This window comes from Balaenoptera physalus (assembly GCF_965194825.1).
Source record: "Balaenoptera physalus genome assembly, chromosome: 10".
In the NCBI taxonomy this organism is placed as follows: Eukaryota; Metazoa; Chordata; class Mammalia; order Artiodactyla; family Balaenopteridae; genus Balaenoptera; species Balaenoptera physalus.
This window is the reverse complement of record NC_138889.1, coordinates 45,417,310-45,427,693: the sequence shown is the minus strand read 5'-3', so window position 1 is coordinate 45,427,693 and position 10,384 is coordinate 45,417,310. Positions and strand designations below refer to the sequence as shown.

General features: G+C 36.4%; 1 long non-coding RNA gene across 1 annotated transcript in view; it reads right to left on the bottom strand.

The window, feature by feature from the left end:
* Positions 1 to 2,318: 2,318 nt before the first annotated feature.
* Positions 2,319 to 10,384, bottom strand: part of LOC309636733 — a 241,898-nt gene continuing 233,832 nt past the window's right edge. Inside the window, exon 2 of the long non-coding RNA XR_014250187.1 lies at positions 2,319 to 2,515. This is a non-coding gene — a long non-coding RNA (uncharacterized lncRNA). The remainder of the gene's footprint in view (positions 2,516 to 10,384) is intronic.

Below are 10,384 nucleotides of genomic sequence, written 5' to 3'. Positions count from 1 at the left end.
TGGAGAAATTCATCTAGAGGCACAGGATTCAAAATCAGCAGATATGGGAAAAAGTGCAGGTGATGCACAGAGTTTAAAGCAAGGAAGGAAAATAAACATTTGCACATTGAGCCTCCTGCTGGGAGCCTGAGCATCAACAGTGGCTGCCAAATCCTTCCCTAGGAGGTCTGCTGGAAGCATCATCTCTAGGTAAACTGAAGATCTGCAGAGAAATAACATGTACATATTCCTGTTTTCAAAGAGAGTAACCCAGCAAAAGAGCCAGCTGTCCACCCAATTACTGGATCTAGCCCCCTATATTTTGGCCACCAGTATGCAAAGGGCTTTCAAACTGATATTTTAATGACTCCTTCTTATATAAGAAGAGAGAGTTAAAGATACCTGACAGTTGAAGAAAGATCTCAAAATGAAAGGCAGAGAAAAAATGTAGAAAAATCATAATTCAGTCTTGAGAAAAGAGAGAACTCTTTTAAATAATCAAACAAAAGAATTTTTAAATAATTACTTGCTCCACAAAGAAGAGTTAATGCATGCAATTTTTTAAAATGCTATGAAAGTAAAAGTCAGCAAAGAAGGAAGAACTCTTGGAAATCAAAATATTGCCAAAAAAAAATAGTTTGAGGGGCTTCCCTGGTGGCGCAGTGGTTGAGAGTCTGCCTGCTGGTGCGGGGGACACGGGTTCGAGCCCTGGTCTGGGAGGATCCCGCATGCCGTGGAGCAACTGGACCCGTGACCCACAACTACTGAGCCTGCATGTCTGGAGCCTGTGCTCTGCAACAAAAGAGGCTGTGATAGTGAGGGACCCGTGCACCACGATGAGGGGTGGCCCCCACTTGCCGCAACTAGAGAAAGCCCTCTCACAGAAACAAAGACCCAACACAGCCAAAAATAAATAAATTAATTAAAAAAAATAGTTTGACTAAATGTTATAAATATCTTTTAGAAAGTAGAAAAAAAGGATATGAAGTTAGAATATATGAAATAAAATGTACTTAAAGAATCAAATCTGAGAATTATGTCTGACTAAAAAAGAAAAAAATCCCAGGAAGAAAACATGAATAAAATAAATGAAAGGGCATTGCCCAAGAAAACTTCTGGAACTGAAGTACACAAGACTACAGACTGCTTGAAAAATGGAAAAGTCTACCCCAAGGTCAATTATCATGAAATTTCTAAATATCAGTGATATTTGGAAGATCTTAACATCTTCTAAAGAGAGGGGGAAAACACCATATACATAAGGTAAGGATTACAACTATTTCAAATTTCTCAGTAGCAACTATAGATTCTAGGAGAGAATTGTCTTCAAAATTCTGAAGGCAAATATTCTTCAACCTTGAATATTATGCTAAGCCAAAATATCCACTCAGGAGATATGAAGGTAGACTATCATTCCATTTTTGTTTTTCATGAAAGGATTCAGAGATATACCTTTTGCACTTTTTTTGAGGAAAGAATAATGTGCTTCAGAAAGTGAAGGATTAAACCACAAAAGTGGGTCAACTTAGGAAAAAAGAAAAGGATTATGGAAAAGTGGTCTTCATTAAAAATAAGGATTTAATAGAATAATATAGCATTTGAAACAAAATAAGGCTATATGAATAGTAAATTATGCAAGTGGAAATAAAAACAAATTATAACCTCCAAGAACACAAAAGAGCAATATGAAAAGGGGAATATCATCATAATACTACTTGACTCTGTCTAGCATTACATGGCTATGATGATATAAAAACTAATTCAACCATAGTGATATAAGTATAGGAAGACTTCTGAGGTGTTTTAGAGTTTCAGATCTCTACCATGAGAAGGTACTTTTGTTTAAGTTATGGTGATAAATATTCCTGGTTTGTCAGGTACTGAAAAGTTTCCAGGCTTGGGATTTTCGGTATTAAAACCTGAACAGTCCCTGGGGGGAAGGTTATTATGAGAGGTGGTAAGAAAAAGAATCCTTTTAATATTAATATTATTGTTATTACCACCATCAATATTATTACGAGTAGTAGTAGTAGTAGTAGCAGTATTACAAAACTTTTGATAATAATTTTTAATTCTGTTACCAAAAGTTGGGGTCCAGGTGCTCACTGCTCGAAAGCCAGTACTCTAGAGACAAGGCTGGTAGAAAGGAAAGTTTGTTTTATTCCAGAGGCTGGCAACTGGGGGAGAGGGTGGACTAATGTCCAAATGCCAACTCTCCCCTGACAGTCAGTGGGCAAGAACTTTTAAAGGGGAGTTTCAGAGGTGTATAAGTGGGCACAGTCAGCTCTGACAGTCATCTTGAAATTGGTCATGCAGTGCTCTGATCAGTGTCATCTTGATTGTTTTGAGTACAGTTAATCTTTAGTTCTAGTGTCGGTGTGTTCCCATTTCTTTGAGGTCAGTTCTTGGAATTGTCACAGCTTATGTAATGGCTACAGCCTGGTCATCATGTAGTTAACTTCTTCCACCTGGTGGTTTCAGTACCTATAAAACAGCTCAAAGGATCTGCCTCAATATATTATCTATATAGAGGGACCTTCAAGATGGTGGAAGATCAGCTTCCTCTCCACAAATACATCAGAAATACAGCTACATGTGGAACAACTCCTACAGAACACCTACTGAACGTTGGCAGATGACCTCAGACTTCCCAAAAGGCTAGAAAATCCCACGTACCTGGGTAGGGCAAAAGAAAAAAGAAAAAACGGGGACAAAAGAATAGGGATGGGACCTGCACCTCTGGGAGGGAGCTGTGAAGGAGGAAAAGTTTCCACAAACTAGGAAATCAAAAAAATTCCTAGAAACAAATGACAATGAAAACACCATGACGCAAAACCTAAGGGATGTAGCAAAAGCCGTTCTAAGAGGGAAGTTTATAGCAATACAATCCTACCTCAAGAAACAAAAAACATCTCAAATCAACAACCTAATCTTACACCTCAAGCAATTAGAGAAAGAAGAAGAAAAAAAACCCAAAGTTAGCAGAAGGAAAGAAATCATAAAGATCAGATCAGAAATAAATGAAAAAAGAAATGAAGGAAACAATAGCAAAGATCAATAAAACAAAAAGCTGGTTCTTTCAGAAGATGAATAAACTTGATAAACCATTAGCCAGACTCATCAAGAAAAAAAGGGAAAGGACTCAAATCAATAGAATTAGAAATGAAAAAGGAGAAGTAACAACTGACACTGCAGAAATACAAAGGATCATGAGAGATTACTACAAGCAACTGTATGCCAATAAAATGGACAACCTGGAAGAAATGGACACATTCTTAGAAAAGCACAACCTTCCGAGACTGAACCAGGAAGAATTAGAAAATATAAACAGCTATCACAAGCACTGAAATTGAAACTGTAATTAAAAATCTTCCAACAAACAAAAGCACAGGACCACTTGGCTTCACAGGTGAATTCTATCAAACATTTAGAGAAGAGCCAACACCTATCCTCCTCAAACTATTCCAAAATACAGCAGAGGGAGGAACACTCCCAAACTCATTCTATGAGGCCACCATCACCCTGATACCAAACCAGACAAGGATGTCACAAAGAAAGAAAACTACAGGCTAATATCACTGATGAACAAATATGCAAAAATCCTCAACAAAGTACTAGTAAACAGAATCCAACAGCACATTAAAAGGATCATACACCATGATCAAGGGGGGTTTATCCCAGGAATGCAAGGATTCTTCAATATACACAAATCAATCCATGTGATACACCATATTAACAAGTTGAAGGAGAAAAACCATATGATCATCTCAATAGATGCAGAAAAAGCTTTTGACAAAATTCAACACCCATTTATGATAAAAACCCTCCAGAAAGTAGGCTTAGAGGGAACTTACCTCAACATAATAAAGGCCATATATGACAAACCCACAGGCAACATCATCCTCAATGGTGAAAAATTGAAACCATTTCCTCTAAGGTCAGGAACAAGACAAGGTTGCCCACTCTCACCACAATTATTCAACATAGTTTTGGAAGTTTTAGCCACAGCAATCAGAGAAGAACAAGAAATAAAAGGAATCCAAATCAGAAAAGAAGAAGTAACGTTGTCACTGTTTGCAGATGACATGATACTATACATAGAGAATCCTAAAGATGCTGCCAGAAAACTACTAGAGCTAATCAATGAATTTAGTAAAGTAGCAGGATACAAAATTAATTCACAGAAACCTCTGGCATTCCTATACACTAATGATGAAAAATCTGAATGGGAAATTAAGAAAACACTCCCATTTACCTTTTCAACAAAAAGAACAATATACCTAGGAATAAACCTACCTAAGGAGACAAAAGACCTGCCTGCAGAAAATTATAAGACACTGATGAAAGAAATTAAAGATAATACAAACAGATGGAGAGAAATACCATGGTCTTGGATTGGAAGAATCAAATTTGTAAAAATGACTCTACTACCCAAAGCAATCTACAGATTCAATGCAATCCCTATCAAACTACCAATGTTATTTTTCACAGTTCTAGAGCAAAACATTTCACAATTTGTAGGGAAACACAAAAGACCCCGAATAGCCAAAGCAATCTTGAGGAAGAAAAATGGAGCTGGAGGAATCAGGTTCCTGGACTTCAGACTATACTACAATGCTTCAGTAATCAAGACAGTACGGTACTGGCACAAAAACAGAAATATAGATCAACGGAACAGGATAGAAAACCCAGAGATAAACCCACTCACATATGGTCACCTTATGTTTTTTTGTTTGTTTGTTTCCTTTTCCCTGCATAGGAGATATTGGTTTTTTCTTTTTCTTTTTAATTTAATTTTATTTATTTTTTTTATACAGCAGGTTCTTATTAGTTATCCATTTTATACATATTACTGTACAGATGTCAATCTCAGTCTCCCAATTCATCTCACCACCACCCCTCCTGCCACTTTCCCCCCATGGTGTCCATACGTTTATTGTCTACATCTGTGTCTCAATTTCTGCCCTGAAAAGCGGTTCATCTGTACCATTTTTCTAGGTTCCACCTATATGCATTAATATACCCTATTTGTTCTTCTCTTTCTCACTTACTTCGCTCTGTATGACAGCCTCTAGATTCATCCACGTCTCTACTAATGACCCAATTTCGTTCATTTTTATGGCTGATTAATATTCCATTGTATATATTTAACACATCTTCTTTATCCATTCATCTCTTGATGGGCATTTAGGTTGCTTCCATGACCTGCCTATTGTACATAGTGCTGCAATGAACATTGGGGTGCATGCATCTTTTAGAATTATGGTTTTCTCTGGGTATATGTCCAGTAGTGGGATTGCTGGGTCATATGGTAATTCTATTTTTAGTTTTTTAAGGAACCTCCATACTGTTCTCCATAGTGGCTCTATCAATTTACATTCCCACCAACAGTGCAAGAGGGTTCCCTTTTCTCTACAGCTTCTCCATATTTGTTGTTTGTACATTTTCTGATGATGCCTATTCTAATGGGTGTGAGTTGATAGGTCATTATAGTTTTGATTTGCATTTCTCTAATAATTAGTGATGTTGAGCATCTTTTCATGTGCTTCTTGGCCATCTCTATGTCTTCTTTGGAGAAATGTCTACTTAGGTTTTCTGCCCATTTTTGGATTCGGGTGTTTGTTTTTTTGATATTGAGCTGCATGAGCTGTTTATATATTTTAGAGATTAATCCTTTGTCTGCTGATTCATTTGCGAATATTTTCTCCCATTCTGAGGGTTGTCTTTTTGTCTTGTTTGTAGTTTCCTTTGCTTTGCAAAAGGTTTTAAGTTTCATTAGGTACCATTCGTTTATTTTTGTTTTTATTTCTATTACTCTAGGAGGTAGATCAAAAAATATCTTGCTGTGATTTATGTCAGAGAGTGTTCTTCTTAAGTTTTCCTCTAAGAGTTTTATAGTGTCCGGTCTTACATTTAGGTCTCTAATCCATTTTGAATTTATTTTTGTGTATGGTGTTAGGGACTGTTCTAATTTCACTCTTTTACATGTAGCTGTCCAGTTTTCCCAGCACCACTTATTGAAGAGACTGTCTTTTCTCCATTGTATATCCTTGCCTACTTTGTCATAGATTAGTTGACCATAGGAGCGTGGGTTTATCTCTGGCCTTTCTAGGATCTCTGGCCATCTCTTATGATGCTTTGTATTTCTGCCGTGTCTGTTGTAACTTCTCCTTTTTCCTTTCTAATTTTATTGATTTGAGTCCTCTCCCTCTTTTTCTTGATCAGTCTGGCTAATGGTTTATCAATTCTGTTTATCTTCTCAAAGAACCAGCTTTTAGTTTTATTGATCTTTGCTATTGCTTTCATTGTTTCTATTTCATTTGTTTCTGCTCTGATCTTTATGATTTCTTTCCTTCTACTAACTTTGGGTTTGTTTGTTCTTCTTTCTCTAGTTCCTTTAGGTGTATGATTAGATTGTTTATGTGAGATTTTTCTTGTTTCTTGAGGTAGGCTTGTATTGCTATAAACTTCTCTCAGAATTGCTTTTGCTGCATCCCATAGGTTTTGGATCATCGTGTTTTCATTGCCATTTGTCTCTAGGTATTTTTTGATTTCCTCTTTGATTTATTCAGTGATATTGTGGTTATTTAGTAGCGTATTGTTTAGCCTCCATTTTTTTGTGTGTTTTTTACATTTTTCTCCCTGTAATTGTTTTCTAATCTCATGTCATGTGGTCAGAAAAGATGCCTGATATGATTTCAATTTTCTTAAATTTACTGAGGGTTGATTTGTGACCCAAGATGTCATCTATCCTGGAGAATGTTCCGTGTGCACTTGAGAAGTGTAATCTGCTGTTTTTGGATGGAATGTCCTATAAATATCAGTTAAATCTATCTGGTCTATTGTGTCATTTAAAGCTTGTGTTTCCTTAGTAATTTTCTGTTTGGATGATCTGTCCATTGGTGTAAGTGAGGTGTTAAAATCCCCCTCCATTATTGTGTTACTGTCGATTTCCTCTTTTATAGCTGTTAGCAGTTGCCTTATGTATTGAGGTGCTCCTATGTTGGGAGCATATATATTTATAATTTTTATATCTTCTTCTTGGATTGATCCCTTGATCATTATGTAGTGTCCTTCCTTGTCTCTTGTAACATTCTTTATTTTAAAGTCTATTTTACCTGATATGAGTATTGCTACTCCAGCTTTCTTTTGATTTCCATTTGCATGGAATATCTTTTTCCATCCCCTCACTTTCAGTCTGTATGTGCCCCTAGGTCTGAAGTGGGTCTGTTGTAGACAACAAATATATGGGTCTTGTTTTTCTATCCATTCAGCGAGCCTGTGTCTTTTGGGTGGAGCATTTAATCTATTCACATTTATGGTAATTATTGATATGTATGTTCCTATTACCATTTTCTTAATTGTTTTGGGTTTGTTTTTGTAGGTCCTTTTCTTCTCTTGTGTTTCCCACTTAGAGAAGTTTGTTTAGCATTTGTTGTAGAGCTGGTTTGGTGATGCTGAATTCTCTTAGCTTTTGCTTGTCTGTAATGCTTTTGATTTCTCCATCGAATCTGAATGAGATCCTTGCCGGGTAGAGTAATCTTGGTTGTAGGTTCTTCACTTTCATTACTTTAAATATATCATGCCACTCATCTCTGTTTGTTTGTTCTTTAATTCTTCTAGGTCTTTGTTAAACATTTCTTGCATCTTCTCAATCTTTGCCTCCATTGTTTTTCCGAGTTCCTGGATCATCTTCACTATCATTATTCTGAATTCTTTTTCTGGAATGTTGCCTATCTCCACTTTGTTCGGTTTTTTTTCTGTGGTTTTATCTTGTTCCTTCACCTGGTACATAGCCCTCTGCCTTTTCATCTTGTCTATCTTTCTGTGAATGTGGTTTTTGTTCTGCAGGCTGCAAGATTGTAGTTCTTCCTGCTTCTGCAGTCTGGTCTTTGGTGAATGAAGCTATCTAAGAGGCTTGAGCAAGTTTCCTAATGGGAGGGACTGGTCACCTTATGTTTGATAAAGGAGGCAAGAATATACAATGGAGGCAAGACAGCCTCTTCAATAAGTGGTGCTGGGACAACTGGACAGCTACATGTAAAAGAATGAAATTAGAACACTTTCTAACATGGTACACAAATATAAACTACAAATAGATTAAAGACCTAAAGGTAAGGCTAGACACTATCAAACTCTTAGAGGAAAGCATAGGCAGAACACTATGACATAAATCACAGCAAGATCCTTTTTGACCCACTTCCTAGACAAATGGATAAAAACCCAAAAATATACAAATGGGACCTAATGAAACTAAAAGCTTTTGCACAGCAAAGGAAGCCATAAACAAGATGAAAAGACAACCCTCGGAATGGGAGAAAATATTTGCAAATGAAACAACTGACAAAGGATTAATCTCCATAATTTACAAGCAGCTCATGCAGCTCAATATCAAAAAAAAAAAAAAACAACCCAATCCAAAAATGGGCAGAAGACCTAAATAGACATTTCTCCAAAGAAGATATACAGATCACCATCAAACACATGAAAGAATGCTCAACATCATTAATCATTAGAGAAATGCAAATCAAAACTACAATGAGGTATCAACTCACACTGGTCAGAATTGCCATCATCAAAAATCAACAGACAGTAAATGCTGGAGAGGGTGTGGAGAAAAGGGAACCCTCTTGCACTGTTGGTGGGAATGTAAATTGATACAGCCACTATGGAGAACAGTATGGAGGTTCCTTAAAAATCTAAAAATAGAACTACCATACGACCCAGCAATCTCACTACTGGGCATATACCCTGAGAAAACTGTAAGGCAAAAAGAGTCATGTACCACAATGTTCATTGCAGCTCTATTTACAATAGCCAGGACATGGAAGCAACCTAAGTGTCCATCAGCAGATGTATGGGTAAAGAAGATGTGGCACATATATACAATGGTATGTTACTCAGCCATAAAAAGAAATGAAATTGAGTTCCTTGTAGTGAGGTGGATGGACCTTGAGTCTCTAATACAAAGTGAAGTAATTTAGAAAGAGAAAAACAAATACCGTATGCTAACACATATATATGGAATCTAAAAAAAAAAAAAAAAAAAAAAAAGATTCTGAAAAACCTAGAGGGGCAGGACAGGAATAAAGACACAGACGTAGAGAATGGACTTGAGGACACGGGGAGGTGGAAGGGTAAGCTGGGATGAAGTGAGAGAATGGCATGGACGTGTATACACTACCAAATGTAAAATAGACAGCTAGCGAGAAGCAGCCACATCACACAGGGAGATCACCTCGGTGCTTTGTGTCCACCTAGAGGGTGGGATTAGGAGGCTGAGAGGGAGATGCAAGAGGGAGGATATATGGGGATATATGTATATGTATAGCTGATTCACTTTGTTATATAGCAGAAACTAACACACCATTGTAAAGCAATTATACTCCAATAAAGATGTTGAAAAATATATCATGTATAGAACTTGAGGAGGAACTAAAGTTCCTTGAGTTTGTTTAGTGACAAAACTATTTTTATTTTGTCCTGTTTGATGGCTTTTTCCTTGTTTCCTCATTTTTTCATTTCTCTGATTAAATTTATTCTTTGACTAAAGTTTTTCCACAGATGAAAAGCAGGAGGAGGACATGGCAGGGAAGAATAATAGGGTCCTGCTTCATTTCAACTCTACTGCATGTATCATTTAGAAAATAAATAATTTAAGAAATTTGTTATCACATTTTTCTTTGCTGTTATTGTTGTGTGTCATTCTATGCCATTTCAAAACAGTTGATTGAAATGTGACTATCAAGCTAAAATACTATTTGCCAGTATGAAGCCAAAAACAAGTTTTCCTTGACTTCATATTAAACAATTAAATTTTGTCAAAATAATATGTAAACTCATCCACAACACCCAGTATTTTAAAAATTGGTTATCTCACATGACAAAATGACAGTACAATATATTTGTACAATTTGACATAGACCCTGAAAATCTTCCCCATATCATTCTGAATGGATGTATCATAAAATTCTTATAAAATCAGAATTGTTTTTGTCTAAAAGACAGAAAATTGAATGATAGAAGCCTTTTGCTAACAATACACATAGCATCCCTATAGAACACATTACCAAAATATAGCTGCAACCAAGAGATATAAGAGATAGACTCCCTTTAACAATCCAGCATTACTATAATTCAGCCAAGGCCTTTAGAGGTCAAATGGAATCTCCTAACTAAGCATTATAGAACATGGAAATTACTGTTACTCTCTTATAAGATGTCTTTATCAAGTTATATTGTGATCTTTAAATCCCTCCTTTAGTGTTTGTTTCGAGTCACACAATCTACCTAGAGTCAAATTACAAGCTTGTACTTTTAAGACAGCAGAGGCTGTTAACCACTTCATTTCACTAGAGAGCAGGGGCAAACATCACTAAAATGAACCAATACAAAGGTCTAATGA